The sequence below is a fragment of the Salmo salar genome, chromosome 10, assembly GCF_965601325.2.
Source record: "Salmo salar chromosome 10, fSalSal1, whole genome shotgun sequence".
NCBI lineage: Eukaryota > Metazoa > Chordata > Actinopteri > Salmoniformes > Salmonidae > Salmo > Salmo salar.
The window spans coordinates 3,891,429-3,907,992 of NC_138300.1; the positions used below are offsets into that span (position 1 = coordinate 3,891,429).

The 16,564-nt window shown below is 44.9% G+C and overlaps 1 protein-coding gene across 6 annotated transcripts in view; it reads left to right on the forward strand.

The window, feature by feature from the left end:
• The window catches only part of shroom2a (shroom family member 2a), a 140,230-nt gene that overhangs the window by 98,539 nt on the left and 25,127 nt on the right, over window positions 1-16,564 (forward strand). The gene's annotated exons all lie outside the window — the stretch shown is intronic.

The following is a 16,564-nucleotide window of genomic DNA, read 5'->3' on the forward strand; positions in this document are numbered from 1 at the left end:
CTGACTTCTATGACAAGGTGAGATACTGGCATCCTATCCTCACCCTCCACTGACTTCTATGACAAGGTGAGATACTGGCATCCTATCCTCACCCTCCGCTGACTTCTATGACAAGGTGAGATACTGGCATCCTATCCTCAACCTCCACTGACTTCTATGACAAGGTGAGATACTGGCATCCTATCCTCAACCTCCGCTGACTTCTATGACAAGGTGAGATACTGGCATCCTATCCTCAACCTCCGCTGACTTCTATGACAAGGTGAGATACTGGCATCCTATCCTCAACCTCCACTGACTTCTATGACAAGGTGAGATACTGGCATCCTATCCTCAACCTCCGCTGACTTCTATGACAAGGTGAGATACTGGCATCCTATCCTCAACCTCCGCTGACTTCTATGACAAGGTGAGATACTGGCATCCTATCCTCAACCTCCGCTGACTTCTATGACAAGGTGAGATACTGGCATCCTATCCTCAACCTCCACTGACTTCTATGACAAGGTGTTGTTGTAGTGCACTACAAGGGCCCGTAGGTCTCGAAACTGAGTCACTGTCAAACTCGTTGTTGGTTCAAATGTTCCTGCGTGTTATGACTTTACTCTCAGTACAGTATCTCTATGGGGAGTAGCTCTCTGCTCCACTGAAGAACTTACGATCACGCCTGACAAGGCCAATAAAAAACATGCCTCGCTGGAAGCTCTGCCTTCCACAGGTGATAATGCTGAGGCTCGGATTCATTCCTTAGATTTTTCCGCTCTTCACCTTGAGCTGAGCAGAACTCGCACTGATTCACACTGTTAAAAAAAAACATTTGGAACCTGTAAAGAAAAGGACGAGGATTGACCATCTTGGGTTAGGCTGAGGAGTGACCATCTTGGGTTAGGCTGAGGAGTGACCATCTTGGGCTCGGCTGAGGAGTGACCCCTCGGGCTCGGCTGAGGAGTGACCCCTCGGGCTCGGCTGAGGAGTGACCCCTCGGGCTCGGCTGAGGAGTGACCCCTCGGGCTCGGCTGAGGAGTGACACTATGGTGCATCTGTAGAGTGCAGGAATGATGGTTGAAGACGAGGTTTCCATTTCTGGTTATTATTAACCAACTAAAAGGTCAGAGCACAAGAACTCAGGAGCACATGGGGGGGTAAGATGAAGATATGTAAACGCTGATAAGGTTGTGTGTGTTCTGGAACATTCCTGGCTGGCCATAACTAATAACAGGAGTATTTGCAGTAGAGACTATACTATGTAGCTAGACAACAATACTAGGATAGGAGGATGATGTCATACCGCAGGAGCTGCACTAAGCCAGGGCATACATCAAACTGAGCTTGTAAACAACACATTTTACAGGTTACAATATTACAATGAATGCGACCTTTGGCATGTCCAGAGGGTAATTAGGGAATTGGTGAGAAGGCCTGATCCTTGAGAAAAACTAAAGGCTATCAAACTTCGCTCCAACTGAACTATCCCGTTGGGGTTGTGCGTGCTCCTTCCTTTGGTCGTTGTGTGCTAGAGATGTTATTGTCCTTGTTTTCTACCGACGTACCAACTCGTTATTCTTTGGGTTGTTGCTTAATGCCTTTACAATCCATAGCTGAGCCTATCACATTAAACAACATTATTTCCTGTAGTGTTTTGTCAATGTAGTGGTGAACACACTAAACCATCTGACACAGACGGGGGTCACACACTACAAGACTCTTCACTTGGTCATGAGGATTCTCCATACCGCCACGCTGTCCCACAAAATAATGCGATGTGATTAGATTGTAAATGTAGCTAGAACGACCTGTGGCTCAAAGCTGCCTCATAAAAGTTTTCAATCAGACATTCACGCTTGCCTTACAGTTCAAATATCAAGCCGCCATCCTAAATTGAATAACATTGCTTGTGAACTAAAGAGCTGCAATGATTTAACACTTTGGTTAAAGGCAAGTACAAACACATTCTAGTAGTAGTCATGGCTCCAGAGTCTATACATTAGAGGTCGACCGATTATGATTTTTCAATCCCGATACCGATTATTGGAGGACCCAAAAAAGGCCAATGCCGATTAATCGGCCAATTTTTTATTTTTTATTTTATTTATTTGTAATAATGACAATTACAACAATACTGAATGCACACTTATTTTAACTTAATATAATACATCAATAAAATCAATTTAGCCTCAAATAAATAATGAAACATGTTCAATTTGGTTTAAATAATGCAAAAACAAAGTGTTGGAGAAGAAAGTAAAAGTGCAATATGTGCCATGTAAAAATGTTTAAGTTTCTTGCTCAGAACATGAGAACATATGAAAGCTGGTGGTTCCTTTTAACATGAGTCTTCAATATTCCCAGGTGAGAAGTTTTAGGTTGTAGTTATTATAGGAATTATAGGACTATTTCTCTCTATACGATTTGTATTTCATATACCTTTTGACTATTGGATGTTCTTATAGGCACTTTAGTATTGCTAGTGTAACAGTATAGCTTCCATCCCTCTCCTCGCTCCTACCTGGGCTTGAACCAGGAACACATCGACAACAGCCACCCTCGAAGCAGCATTACCCATGTAGAGCAAGGGGAACAACTACTCCAAGTCTCAGAGCGAGTGACGTTTGAAACGCTATTTGCGCGCACCCGGTTAACCTCTCTGGGCTAGGCGGGACGAATTCGTCCCACCTACGTAACAGCCACTTGCAGCCTGTGGCGCGATTTTCAAAACCTTAAAAATCCTATTACTTCAATTTCTCAAACATATGACTATTTTACAGCTATTTAAAGACAAGACTCGTTAATCTAACCACACTGTCCGATTTCAAAAAGGCTTTACAACGAAAGCAAAACATTAGATTATGTCAGCAGAGTACCAAGACAGAAATAATCAGACACCCATTTTTCAAGCCAGCATATAATGTCACCAAAACCCAGAAGACAGCTAAATGCAGCACTCACCTTTGATGATCTTCATCAGATGACAACCCTAGGACATTATGTTATACAATACATGCATGTTTTGTTCAATCAAGTTCATATTTATATCAAAAACCAGCTTTTTACATTAGCATGTGACGTTCAGAACTAGCATACTTCCGGGGAATTCGCTAACATTTTACTAAATTACTCACGATAAACGTTCACAAAAAGCATAACAATTATTTTAAGAATTATAGATACAGACCTCCTCTATGCACTCGATATGTCAGATTTTAAAATAGCTTTTTGGTGAAAGCACATTTTGCAATATTCTAAGTACATAGCCCAGGCATCACGGGCTCGCTATTTAGACACCCGGCAAGTTTAGCACTCACCATAATCATATTTACTATTATAAAAGTTTGATTACCTTTTGTTGTCTTCGTCAGAATGCACACCCAGGACTGCTACTTCAATAACAAATGTTGGTTTGGTCCAAAATAATCCATCGTTATATCCGAATAGCGGCGTTTTGTTCGTGCGTTCCAGACACTATCCGAAATGGTAAAGAAGTGTCGCGCGCATGGCGCAATTCGTGACAATAAAATTCTAAATATTCCATTACCGTACTTCGAAGCATGTCAACCGCTGTTTAAAACCAATTTTTATGCCATTTATCTCGTAGAAAAGCGATAATATTCCGACCGGGAATCTGCAATAAACTAAACAGCCGAATTAAAATACTCCACGGGGGCTAATCGCGCACGCGCCTCACTCCGTTGTCACCTAATGGGACACTTGAATAAGATGATAATCTGTTTCAGCCTGAGGCTGCCTCGTCAACCTTCATGATTTTCCCGCGTCCTGAGAGCCTATTGGAGCCCTGGGAATTGTCACGTTACAGCTAAGATCCTTACTTTTCAATAAACAGATGCAAGACGCACGACTTCTTGTCAGACAGGCCACTTCCTGCATGAAACCTTGTCAGGTTTTTGCCTGCCATAGGAGTTCTGTTATACTCACAGACACCATTCAAACAGTTTTAGAAACTTTAGGGTCTTTTCTATCCAAACCTGAACAATAATATGCATATTCTAGCTTCTGAGTTGGTGTAGGAGGCAGTTAAAAATGGGCACATATTTTTTCCAAAATTCTCAATACTGCCCCCTAGCCCAAACAGGTTAACTAGCTAGCCATTTCACATCGGTTACACCTGCCTAAATTTGGGAGTTGACAGGCTTGAAGTCATAAACAGCGCAATGCATTGCGAAGGGCTGCTGGCAAACGCACGAAAGTGCTGTTTGACTGAATGCTTACGAGCCTGCTGCTGCCTACCATCGCTCAGACTGCTCTATCAAATCATAGACTTAATTATAACATAATAACACACAGAAACACGAGCCTTAGGTCATTAATATGGTCGAATCCGGAAACTATCATCTTGAAAACAAAATGTTTATTATTTCAGTGAAATACGGAACTGTTCCGTATTTTATCTAACTGGTGGCATCCCTAAGTCTAAATATTCCTGTTACATTGCACAACCTTCAATGTTATGTCATAATTACGTAAAATTCTGGCAAATTAGTTCGCAACGAGCCAGGCGGCCCAAACTGTTGCATATACCCTGACCGCGTGCAATGAACGCAAAATGACACAATTTCACCTGGTTAATATTGCCTGCTAACCTGGATTTCTTTTAGCTAAATATGCAGGTTTAAAAATATATACTTCTGTGTATTGATTTTAAGAAAGGCATTGATGTTTATGGTTAGGTACAGTCGTGTAACGATTATGCTTTTTTTGCAAATGCGCTTTTGTTAAATCATCCCCCGTTTGGCGAAGTCGGCTGTCTTTATTTGGAAGAAATAGTCTTCACACAGTTCACGAGCCAGGCGGCCCAAACTGCTGCATATACCCTGACTCTGTTTACAAGAGAAGTGACACATTTTCCCTAGTTAAAATAAATTCATGTTAGCAGGCAATATTAACTAAATATGCAGGTTTAAAAATATATACCGGAATTTCCGGACTATTAAGCGCACATGTCTATAAGCCGCAGGTGCCGCAGGTACATTGAAACAAATTAACTTTACACAGGCTTTAACGAAACACGGCTTGTAACAAAAATAAATAGGCTTTAACGAAACACGGCTTGTAACAAAAATAAAACATTTGCAGTAAACAGTAGCCTACCAAGAAAGTCATTGGTCACCATCTTCCTTCTCCTGTGCACTGAAACCATTGAAACCATCTCCTTCGGTGTCGGAGTTGAATAGCCTCAGAATTGCTTAATCCGATCTTGGATCGTTTTCATTGTTGCTCTCGTCACTTTCATCCGGAGGCAAATCCCCCGCTGAGCCCTCTTCAACATGCAGCAGTCCAGCCTTTCAAAACCCGTTGATGATAGTGGATTTTTTGACAATGCTCCACGCTGTCAGGACCCACTGGCAGACTTGACCATAAGTTGCTCCTCGCATGCGGCCAGTTTTAGTGAAGGATTTTTCCCCACTTGTCATCCAAGCTTCCCGCTGAACACGGAGCACCACCTTAAATGCACGATTTACACTGATATCGAGTGCCTCAAATACTTTGTTGTACCCCCAGGAATCAGGGTGACAAAATGACTACCGTAATCAGAATGATGGGAAGTTTGAGAGCGCTCGATTTAATCTAAACAGTAAACAAAAATAGTTGTTTGACCTTAACCCGTTCGGCAATTTCATTGGTCTAATGAAAGCTTCATGCCGCCAAAAAACTGAGCACGTCACAGAATGTGTTTTTTGGGGGGGGAAAAAAATTGAAAGCGGGAAAAATCCATATGTCATTGTTTAAGCCGCGAGGTTCAAAGCCTGGGAAAAAAGTTGCGGCTTATAGTCCGGAATTTACGGTACTTGTGTATTGATTTTAAGAAAGGCATTGATGTTTATGGTTGGAGCAACGTGTACCTAAGCGATTATATGCAACGCAGGACAGGCTAGATAAACTAGTAATATCAACCATGTGTAGTTAACTAGTGGTTATGATTGATTGTTTTTTTTAAGATAAGTTTAATGTTCGCTAGTAACTTACCTTGGCTTCTTACTGCATTCGCGTAACAGGCAGGCTCCTCGTGGAGTGCAATGTAAAGCAGGTGGTTAGAGCGTTGGACTAGTTAACTGTAAGGTTGCAAGATTGAATCCCCGAGCTGACAAGGTAAAAATCTGTCATTCTGCCCCTGAACAAGGCAGTTAACCTACCGTTCCTAGGCCGTCATTGAAAATAAGAATGTGTTCTTAACTGACTTGCCTAGTTAAATAAAGGTCTAAAAAATAAAAAATCGGCATCCAAAAATACCAATTTCTGATTGTTATGAAAACTTGAAATCGGCCCTGATTAATCGGACGACCTCTAGTCTAAACCATCTGACCCAGATGTTTTTTGGGGGTCAAGTTTAAGGAGCTCCTTTAGCACCTTGGAGTCAGTGACCGCCTGCAGGGAGAAACTTTGTATCGGGGCAGGGGAAAAAGAGGGAGGAGCGTCAGGGATAGTCACATTAGAAGGGGTGGGGGATGAGGAAATGTTGGACGGGCAAGGAGGCATGGCTGAGTCAAATAGGCATCCTGACTTAATGAAGTGGTGATTTAAAAAGCTCAGCCATGTGCTTCTTGTCAGTAACAACCACATCATTAACTTTAAGGGACATGGGCAGCTGTGAGGAGGAGGGTTTATTCTCCAGGTCTTTAACCGTTTTCCAGAACTTCTTGGAGTTAGACCCACAGGGAGAGAACTGCTCCTTAAAGTAACTAACTTTGGCCTTCCGCATAGCCTGAATGCACTTATTTCTCTTTTGCCTGATCAAGAGCCAGTCAGTCAGCCTGAGTATGTGTGTGCCGAGCCTTTCGCCAAATGCAATTCTTGAGGTGGAGTAACTCTGCAAGATCACTGTCGAACCAGGGGCTGAACCGGTTTTTAATTCTCATTTTCTTTATGGGGGCGTGTTTGTTAACAATATCACTGAAAATATTTTTTTAAAGTTCCAAGCGTCTTTGACAGAGGGGATCAAGCTGATTCTATACCATTTGACAGAGGCCAGGTCATGAAGGAAGGCTTGCTCGTTAAAGTTTTTTTAGCAAGCGTCTTTGACAAATTAGGACAGGCCATTTCACTGAGCAGCCATTATGAACACAGGCTGTAAAACAGTGATCACTAGGGTCATTACAGAAAACACCAGACTGATACCTATCAGGATTATTTGTGAGGTTAACCTCTCTAGGGGGTGTGGGACGCTACTGTCCCACCTGGCCAACATCCAGTGAAATTGCAGAGAGCCAAATTAAAAAACAGAAATACTCATTATAAGAATTCATGAAACATACAAGTGTTATACACCAGCTTAAAGATAAACTTCTTGTTAATCCAACCCCTGTGTCAGATTTCAAAAAGGCTTCACGGCAAAAGCAAACCATGCGATTATCTGAGAACAGCGTCCAGCAGACAAATCATTACAAACAGTTAGCAACCAAGAAGAGGAGTAACAAAAGTCAGAAATAGCGATAAAATGTATCACTTACCTTTGATCTTCATATGGTTGCAATCCGAAGACTCCATGTTACACAATAAATGTTTGTTTTGTTCGATAAAGTCCCTCTTTATATTCAAAAACCTCAATTTTGTTGGTGTGTTTTGTTCAGTAATCCACTGGGACAAAGCGCGGTCACAATAGACAGACGGAAAATCAAAGAAGTACCATAAAAGTTCGTAGAAACATGTCAAACGATGTTTATAATCAATCCTCAGGTTGTTTTTGTCATAAATAATCGATCATATTTCAACCGGACAATAGCTTCGTCAGTATAAAAGTAGAAAAAAGAATGTGCGCTCCCGGTCATGCGCAGGACTCATGTCTGGAAATGTCCACTGTCCTCTCATTGAAAGTGGTGTTTCTCCCTCATTTTTCAGCGTAAAAGCTTGAAAGAATGCCTAAAGACTGGCCACATGTAGTGGAAGCCATAGGGGTCATGAACTGGGTCATAAGTCTTTGTATGGTGGATAGACTTTCAATGGAAAAACAGGCATTTTAAAATAATAGCACTTCCTGTATGGATTTTCCTCAGGTTTTCGCCTGCCATATCAGTTCTGTTATACTCACAGACATTATTTTAACAGTTTTGGAAACTTTAGGGGGTTTTCTATCCAAATCTACCAATTATATGCATATCCTAGCTTCTGGACCTGAGTAGCAGGCAGTTTACTTTGGGCACGCTTTTCATCCAAAATTCCGAATGGTGCCCCCTACCCTAGTGAGGTTAACTGAGGAGAGTAGCCTTTTCTGGGTGTTTGGAGTCATACCATGTGGGAATGCTAATACTCTGAGAAAGATTTAGGGAGTCCCACTGTTTTAGGATTTGGTCAGGTGGTTTAAGCATATCCCAGTTTAGGTCACCAAGCAGGACAAATTCAGACTTGCTGATGGAGGACGATAGCGCCCAGCAACAGTCAACAAAGAGCTATTTGAAAGTTTAATGTTTAAAACCAGCAAATCAAATTGTTTGGGGACAGACTTGGTGGAGACAACCGAGCACTGAAGGTGATCCTTTGTAAAGATTGCCACTCCACCACCTTTGGAAGATCTGTCTTACTGAAAAAGGTTATAACCATAAAGGTTAACATCAGTATTCAAAACACTTTCTTAACCACATCTCAGTAATGACCAACACATCTGGATCAGAGCTGTGAACCCACACTTTCAATTGGTCCATTTTAGGTAATAAGTTTCTAGTGTTAAAGTGCAGAAAACCCAGGCTTTTACGAGAGCAGAAATCAGTGAAGCAGATATCAGAGCACAAGTCAGAATTGGGGTTAGCAACAGTAGATGGGCCAGAGTGTACATACACATTTCCAGATATCATCAACAGTAATACAATCAAGGCACGGCAGAGGACAGGGAGAGCTCTGCAGTGCTGATTTATGACATCTGAATGTGCATTAGATGGCAACAAGATCATATACAGCAATTTCATCAGGTAACATGAATACAAAGCTGGCGGGAGGTGGTTAGAATAGGACGGGAGGCCAGAAGTCTGTGTAACCAATAGAGAGTCAGAATCCCGAGTGTGGGAACAAACAGTTGGTCCCACGGATGGGTAAACAAGAAAGTTCATAGTCAACAAAGCATGCAGTAGTCATGAGGCAAATAGCAAAATGCACAAGATAAAAATACACAACGACTTGGGGCTAGCCATTGTAAGTTCAGAATCACCCCTACCTTGTCACAACACAACTGATTGGCTTAACCTGTTAGGGCTAGGGGGCAGTATTGACACGGCCGGATAAAAAACGTACCCGATTTAATCTAGTTACTACTCCTGCCCAGTAACTAGAATATGCATATAATTATTGGCTTTGGATAGAAAACACCGTAAAGTTTCTAAAACTGTTTGAATGGTGTCTGTGAGTATAACAGAACTCATATGGCAGGCAAAAACCTGAGAAGATTCCTTACAGGAAGTGCCCTCTCTGACAAGATCTTGTTCTTCTTGTCTCTGTTTATTGAAGACTGAGGATCTTTGCTGTAATGTGACACTTCCTACGGCTCCCATAGGCTCTCAGAGCCCGGGAAAAAGCTGAATGATATCGAGGCAGCCCCAGGCTGAAACACATTATCGCGTTTGGATAGTGGCCGGTCAGAGTACTCTGAGACTCAGGCTCGGGCACGAGATGTTTTTATTTTCTCTCTCTTTGTACGTATACACGCTTTCCCGGTCGGAATATTATCGCTTTTTTACGAGAAAAATTGCATAAAAATAGATTTTAAACAGCGGTTGACATGCTTCGAAGTACGGTAATGGAATATTTTGAAATTTTTTGTCACGAAATGCGCCATGCTCGTCACCCTTATTTACCCTTTCGGATAGTGTCTTGAACGCACGAACAAAACGCCGCTATTTGGATATAACAATGGATTATTTGGGACCAAACCAACATTTGTTATTGAAGTAGAAGTCCTGGGAGTGCATTCTGACGAAGAACAGCAAAGGTAATAACATTTTTCTTAAATTAAATCTGACTTTGGTGAGTGCTAAACTTGCTGGGTGTCTAAATAGCTAGCCCTGTGATGCCGGGCTATCTACTGAGAATATTGCAAAATGTGCTTTCACCGAAAAGCTATTTTAAAATCGGACATAGCGAGTGCATAGAGGATTTCTGTATCTATAATTCTTAAAATAATTGTTATGTTTTTTGTGAACGTTTATCGTGAGTAATTTAGTAAATACACCGGCAGTGTTCGGTGGGAATGCTAGTCACATGCTAGTCACATGCTAATGTAAAAAGCTGGTTTTTGATATAAATATGAACTTGATTGAACAAAACATGCATGTATTGTATAACATAATGTCCTAGGGTTGTCATCTGATGAAGATCATCAAAGGTTAGTGCTGCATTTAGCTGTGGTTTGGGTTTATGTGACATTATATGCTAGCTTGAAAAATGGGTGTCTGATTATTTCTGGCTGGGTAATCTGCTGACATAATCTAATGTTTTGCTTTCGTTGTAAAGCCTTTTTGAAATCGGACAGTGTGGTTAGATTAACGAGAGTCTTGTCTTTAAAATGGTGTAAAATAGTCATATGTTTGAAAAATTGAAGTTTTTGCATTTTTGAGGTATTTGAATATCGCGCCACGGGATTACACTGGCTGTTGAGTAGGTGGGACGCAAGCGCAAGCGCAAGCCCAGAGAGGTTAACACTTTTTTTGGTTACTACATGATTCCATATGTGTTATTTCATCGTTTTGATGTCTTCACTATTATTCAACAATGTACAGCTGGGACAGGAGAGTCTCCCAGTGTAGTCCACAGTGTGCTGATACAGGAGAGGGTCTCCCAGTGTAGTCCACAGTGTGCTGGGACAGAAGAGGGTCTCCCAGTGTAGTCCACAGTGTGCTGGGACAGAAGAGGGTCTCCCAGTGTAGTCCACAGTGTGCTGGGACAGGAGAGGGTCTCCCAGTGTAGTCCACAGTGTGTTGGGACAGGAGAGGGTCTCCCAGTGTAGTCCACGGTGTGCTGGGACAGGAGAGGGTCTCCCAGTGTAGTCCACAGTGTGTTGGGACAGGAGAGGGTCTCCCAGTGTAGTCCACGGTGTGCTGGGACAGGAGAGGGTCTCCCAGTGTAGTCCACAGTGTGCTGGGACAGGGTCTCCCAGTGTAGTCCACAGTGTGTTGGGACAGGGTCCCCCAGTGTAGTCCACAGTGTGCTGGGACAGGAGAGGGTCTCCCAGTGTAGTCCACAGTGTGTTGGGACAGGAGAGGGTCTCCCAGTGTAGTCCACAGTGTGTTGGGACAGGAGAGGGTCTCCCAGTGTAGTCCACAGTGTGCTGGGACAGGAGAGGGTCTCCCAGTGTAGTCCACAGTGTGCTGATACAGGAGAGGGTCTCCCAGTGTAGTCCACAGTGTGCTGGGACAGGGTCTCCCAGTGTAGTCCACAGTGTGCTGGGACAGGGTCTCCCAGTGTAGTCCACAGTGTAGTCCACAGTGTGCTGGGACAGGGTCTCCCAGTGTAGTCCACAGTGTGCTGGGACAGGGTCTCCCAGTGTAGTCCACAGTGTAGTCCACAGTGTGCTGGGACAGGGTCTCCCAGTGTAGTCCACAGTGTGCTGGGACAGGGTCTCCCAGTGTAGTCCACAGTGTGCTGGGACAGGGTCTCCCAGTGTAGTCCACAGTGTGCTGGGACAGGGTCTCCCAGTGTAGTCCACAGTGTGCTGGGACAGGGTCTCCCAGTGTAGTCCACAGTGTGCTGGGACAGGGTCTCCCAGTGTAGTCCACAGTGTGCTGGGACAGGGTCTCCCAGTGTAGTCCACAGTGTGCTGGGACAGGAGAGGGTCTCCCAGTGTAGTCCACAGTGTGCTGGGACAGGGTCTCCCAGTGTAGTCCACAGTGTGCTGGGACAGGAGAGGGTCGATAGGCTCCCATGCCTCAGCTGGGTGAACAGGTTCTCGTGTCTTGATGGAGGCAACCGGGGAGATCCCAGCCGGCTCATCAGTCTCTCACGCCTCAGCCGGGTTCGTCAGGTTTCTGCGCCTCAGCGGAGGCGACCGGTCCTCTCCTGATCCCCGGGATCGTCCCTGTGGTTGGTGTCCTGCAGCTGGAGCCGAACGGGACGGGGTACTGTCATGTATGCTCTCTCTCCGGTGCTCTAGGTCGCCATGTTCCCACGCCACAGCTGGATCGACAGGTTCCCGCGCCTTAGCAGAGTTGTCCATTTCTTTCCCTTGATGAAAGATTTTTTATTTTTGTACTAAGAACTCCCTAGTCCTTGCCGGTGACAAGCATACCCATAACATGATGCAGCCACCACCATGCTTGAAAATATGAAGAGTGGTACTCAGTGATGTGTTGTGTTGGATTTTCCCCAAACATAACACTTTGTATGTAGGACGTAATGTAAAAAAAAAAAAAAAAAGTTTTACTTTAGTGTGCATGTTTTGGAACATTTTTTATTCTGTACATCATAGATCATCAACTAGATTCAGCTGCGGGCCGATTTCATTTCTGGAGCGGATGGTCAGGAGGCCAGAACATAATTACAAATAATTTGAACACTGCAAATGTACCGCAAGAAGCCCAAACAGATATGTTTCACTGAAACATAATAATTTCAAACCTTGCATCCATTAAACTCTGTTTTAAAATCACCGTTGTCCTCATGGTGAAATCCCTAAGCGGTTTCCTTCTTCTCCGGCAACTGAGTTAGGAAGGACGCCTGTATCTTTCGATGGTGTATCAATATACCCTGTCACTACAAAGTGTAATTAATAACTTCACCATGCTCAAAGGGATATTCATCTGCTTTTTACGTTTTTACACATCTACCAATCAGTTCCCTTCTTTGCGAGACATTGGAAAACCTCCCTGGTCTTTGTGGTTGAATCTGTGTTTGAAATTCACTTCTCGATTGAGGGACCTTATAGATAATTGTATGTGTGGGGTACAGAGATGAGGTAGTCATTCAAACATTATTGAACACTGAATGAGTCCATGTGACTTATTATGTGACTTGTTAAGCACATTTTTACTCCTGAAATTATTTAGGCTTGCTATAACAAAGGGGATGAAAACGTATTGACTGAAGACATTTCAGCTTTTATTTTTTTCTTAAATTCAAAAAAAAGAATTGACAAAAAATAATCCACTTTGACATTATGGGGTATTTTGTGTAGGCCAGTTACAAAATCTCGATTGAATCCATTTTAAATTCAGGCTGAAATGTGTTAAAAGGAAAGGGTAAAGTACTTTCTGAAGGCGCTGTATGACCTCATCATGTTAGGACAAGTTGACTGAGTGAGTAATATAGTAAACAAATATTAATCCAGGTTAACACAAAGACACACCCTCAGATGAGAGAGATCACAAAACTGAAAACCTTCAGTAATCTTGTTTAGTAACTGTAGAACCGACTGGATGTTTCACTGACGTACAATAATCTAAATCTTGTTGCCTGTCTGTCTGTCTGTTGCTGCAGTGGTGAGGGTTGTTGTCTGTCTGTCTGTCTGTTGCTGCAGTGGTGAGGGTTGTGGTCTGTCTGTCTGTTGCTGCAGTGGTGAGGGTTGTTGTCTGTCTGTCTGTCTGTTGCTGCAGTGGTGAGGGTTGTGGTCTGTCTGTCTGTTGCTGCAGTGGTGAGGGTTGTTGTCTGTCTGTTGCTGCAGTGGTGAGGGTTGTTGTCTGTCTGTTGCTGCAGTGGTGAGGGTTGTTGTCTGTCTGTCTGTTGCTGCAGTGGTGAGGGTTGTTGTCTGTCTGTCTGTTGCTGCAGTGGTGGGGGTTGTTGTCTGTCTGTCGCTACAGTGGTGAGGGTTGTTGTCTGTCTGTCTTGCTGCAGTGGTGAGGGTTGTGGTCTGTCTGTTGCTGCAGTGGTGAGGGTTGTTGTCTGTCTGTCTGTTGCTGCAGTGTTGAGGGTTGTGGTCTGTCTGTCTGTTGCTGCAGTGGTGGGGGTTGTGGTCTGTCTGTCTGTTGCTGCAGTGGTGGGGGTTGTTGTCTGTCTGTCTGTTGCTGCAGTGGCGAGGGTTGTTGTCTGTCTGTCTGTTGCTGCAGTGGCGAGGGTTGTTGTCTGTCTGTCTGTCTGTTGCTGCAGTGGTGAGGGTTGTTGTCTGTCTGTCTGTTGCTACAGTGGTGAGGGTTGTCTGTCTGTCTGTTGCTACAGTGGTGAGGGTTGTCTGTCTGTCTGTTGCTGCAGTGGTGAAGGTTGTGGTCTGTCTGTTGCTACAGTGGTGAGGGTTGTGGTCTGTCTGTCGCTACAGTGGTGAGGGTTGTGGTCTGTCTGTCGCTACAGTTGTGAGGGTTGTGGTCTGTCTGTCGCTACAGTGGTGAAGGTTGTGGTCTGTCTGTCGCTACAGTGGTGAAGGTTGTGGTCTGTCTGTCTGTCTGTTGCTACAGTGGTGAGGGTTGTTGTCTGTCTGTTGCTAATGTGGTGAAGGTTGTGGTCTGTCTGTCTTGCTACAGTGGTGAGGGTTGTGGTCTGTCTGTCTGTCTTGCTACAGTGGTGAGGGTTGTGGTCTGTCTGTTGCTGCAGTGGTGAGGGTTGTGGTCTGTCTGTTGCTGCAGTGGTGAGGGTTTTGGTCTGTCTGTCTGTTGCTACAGTGGTGAGGGTTGTGGTCTGTCTGTTGCTGCAGTGGTGAGGGTTGTTGTCTGTCTGTTGCTACAGTGGTGAGGGTTGTTGTCTGTCTGTCTGTCTGTCTGTCTGTTGCTGCAGTGGTGAGGGTTGTTGTCTGTCTGTCTGTTGCTGCAGTGGTGAGGGTTGTTGTCTGTCTGTCTGTCTGTCTGTTGCTGCAGTGGTGAGGGTTGTTGTCTGTCTGTCTGTCTGTTGCTGCAGTGGTGAGGGTTGTTGTCTGTCTGTCTGTTGCTGCAGTGGTGAGGGTTGTGGTCTGTCTGTTGCTACAGTGGTGAGGGTTGTGGTCTGTCTGTTGCTGCAGTGGTGAGGGTTGTGGTCTGTCTGTTGCTGCAGTGGTGAGGGTTGTTGTCTGTCTGTCTGTTGCTGCAGTGGTGAGGGTTGTGGTCTGTCTGTTGCTACAGTGGTGAGGGTTGTGGTCTGTCTGTTGCTGCAGTGGTGAGGGTTGTGGTCTGTCTGTTGCTGCAGTGGTGAGGGTTTTGGTCTGTCTGTCTGTTGCTGCAGTGGTGAGGGTTGTTGTCTGTCTGTCTGTCTGTTGCTGCAGTGGTGAGGGTTGTTGTCTGTCTGTCTGTCTGTCTGTTGCTGCAGTGGTGAGGGTTGTTGTCTGTCTGTCTGTCTGTCTGTCTGTTGCTGCAGTGGTGAGGGTTGTGGTCTGTCTGTTGCTACAGTGGTGAGGGTTGTGGTCTGTCTGTCTGTTGCTGCAGTGGTGAGGGTTGTTGTCTGTCTGTCTGTTGCTGCAGTGGTGAGGGTTGTTTGTCTGTTGCTGCAGTGGTGAGGGTTGTTTGTCTGTTGCTGCAGTGGTGAGGGTTGTTTGTCTGTTGCTGCAGTGGTGAGGGTTGTTTGTCTGTTGCTACAGTGGTGAGGGTTGTTGTCTGTGTCTGTTGCTACAGTGGTGAGGGTTGTTGTCTGTGTCTCTGTTGCTACAGTGGTGAGGGTTGTTGTCTGTCTGTCTGTCTGTCTGTTGCTACAGTGGTGAGGGTTGTTGTCTGTCTGTTGCTGCAGTGGTGAGGGTTGTTGTCTGTCTGTTGCTGCAGTGGTGAGGGTTGCTGTCTGTCTGTCTGTCTGTCTGTTGCTGCAGTGGTGAGGGTTGTGGTCTGTCTGTTGCTACAGTGGTGAGGGTTGTGGTCTGTCTGTCTGTTGCTACAGTGGTGAGGGTTGTTGTCTGTCTGTCTGTTGCTGCAGTGGTGAGGGTTGTTGTCTGTCTGTCTGTTGCTACAGTGGTGAGGGTTGTTTGTCTGTTGCTGCAGTGGTGAGGGTTGTTTGTCTGTTGCTACAGTGGTGAGGGTTGTTTGTCTGTGTCTGTTGCTACAGTGGTGAGGGTTGTTGTCTGTGTCTGTTGCTACAGTGGTGAGGGTTGTTGTCTGTGTGTGTCTGTTGCTACAGTGGTGAGGGTTGTTGTCTGTGTCTGTCTGTTGCTACAGTGGTGAGGGTTGTTGTCTGTCTGTCTGTCTGTTGCTACAGTGGTGAGGGTTGTTGTCTGTCTGTTGCTGCAGTGGCGAGGGTTGTAGTGTGATGGCGAGGGTTGTAGTGTGATGGCGAGGGTTGTAGTGTGATGGCGAGGGTTGTAGTGTGATGGCGAGGGTTGTAGTCTGTCTGTTGCTATTGTGGTGAGGGTTGTAGTGTGATGGCGAGGGTTGTCGTCTGTCTGTTGCTATAGTGGCGTGGGTTGTAGTCTGTGGCGAGGGTTGTGGTCTATGGCGAGGGTTGTATTCTGATGGCGAGGGTTGTATTCTGATGGCGAGGGTTGTATTCTGATGGCGAGGGTTGTAGTCTATGGCGAGGGTTGTAGTGTGATGGTGAGGGTTGTATTCTGTCTGTTGCTACAGTGGCGAGGGTTGTAGTCTGATGGCGAGGGTTGTATTCTGTCTGTTGCTACAGTGGCGAGGGTTGTAGTCTGATGGCGAGGGTTGTAGTCTGATGGCGAGGGTTGTAGTCTGATGGCGAGGGTTGTAGTCTGATGGCGAGGGTTGTAGTCTGATGGCGAGGGTTGTAGTCTGATGGCGAGGGTTGTAGTCTATGG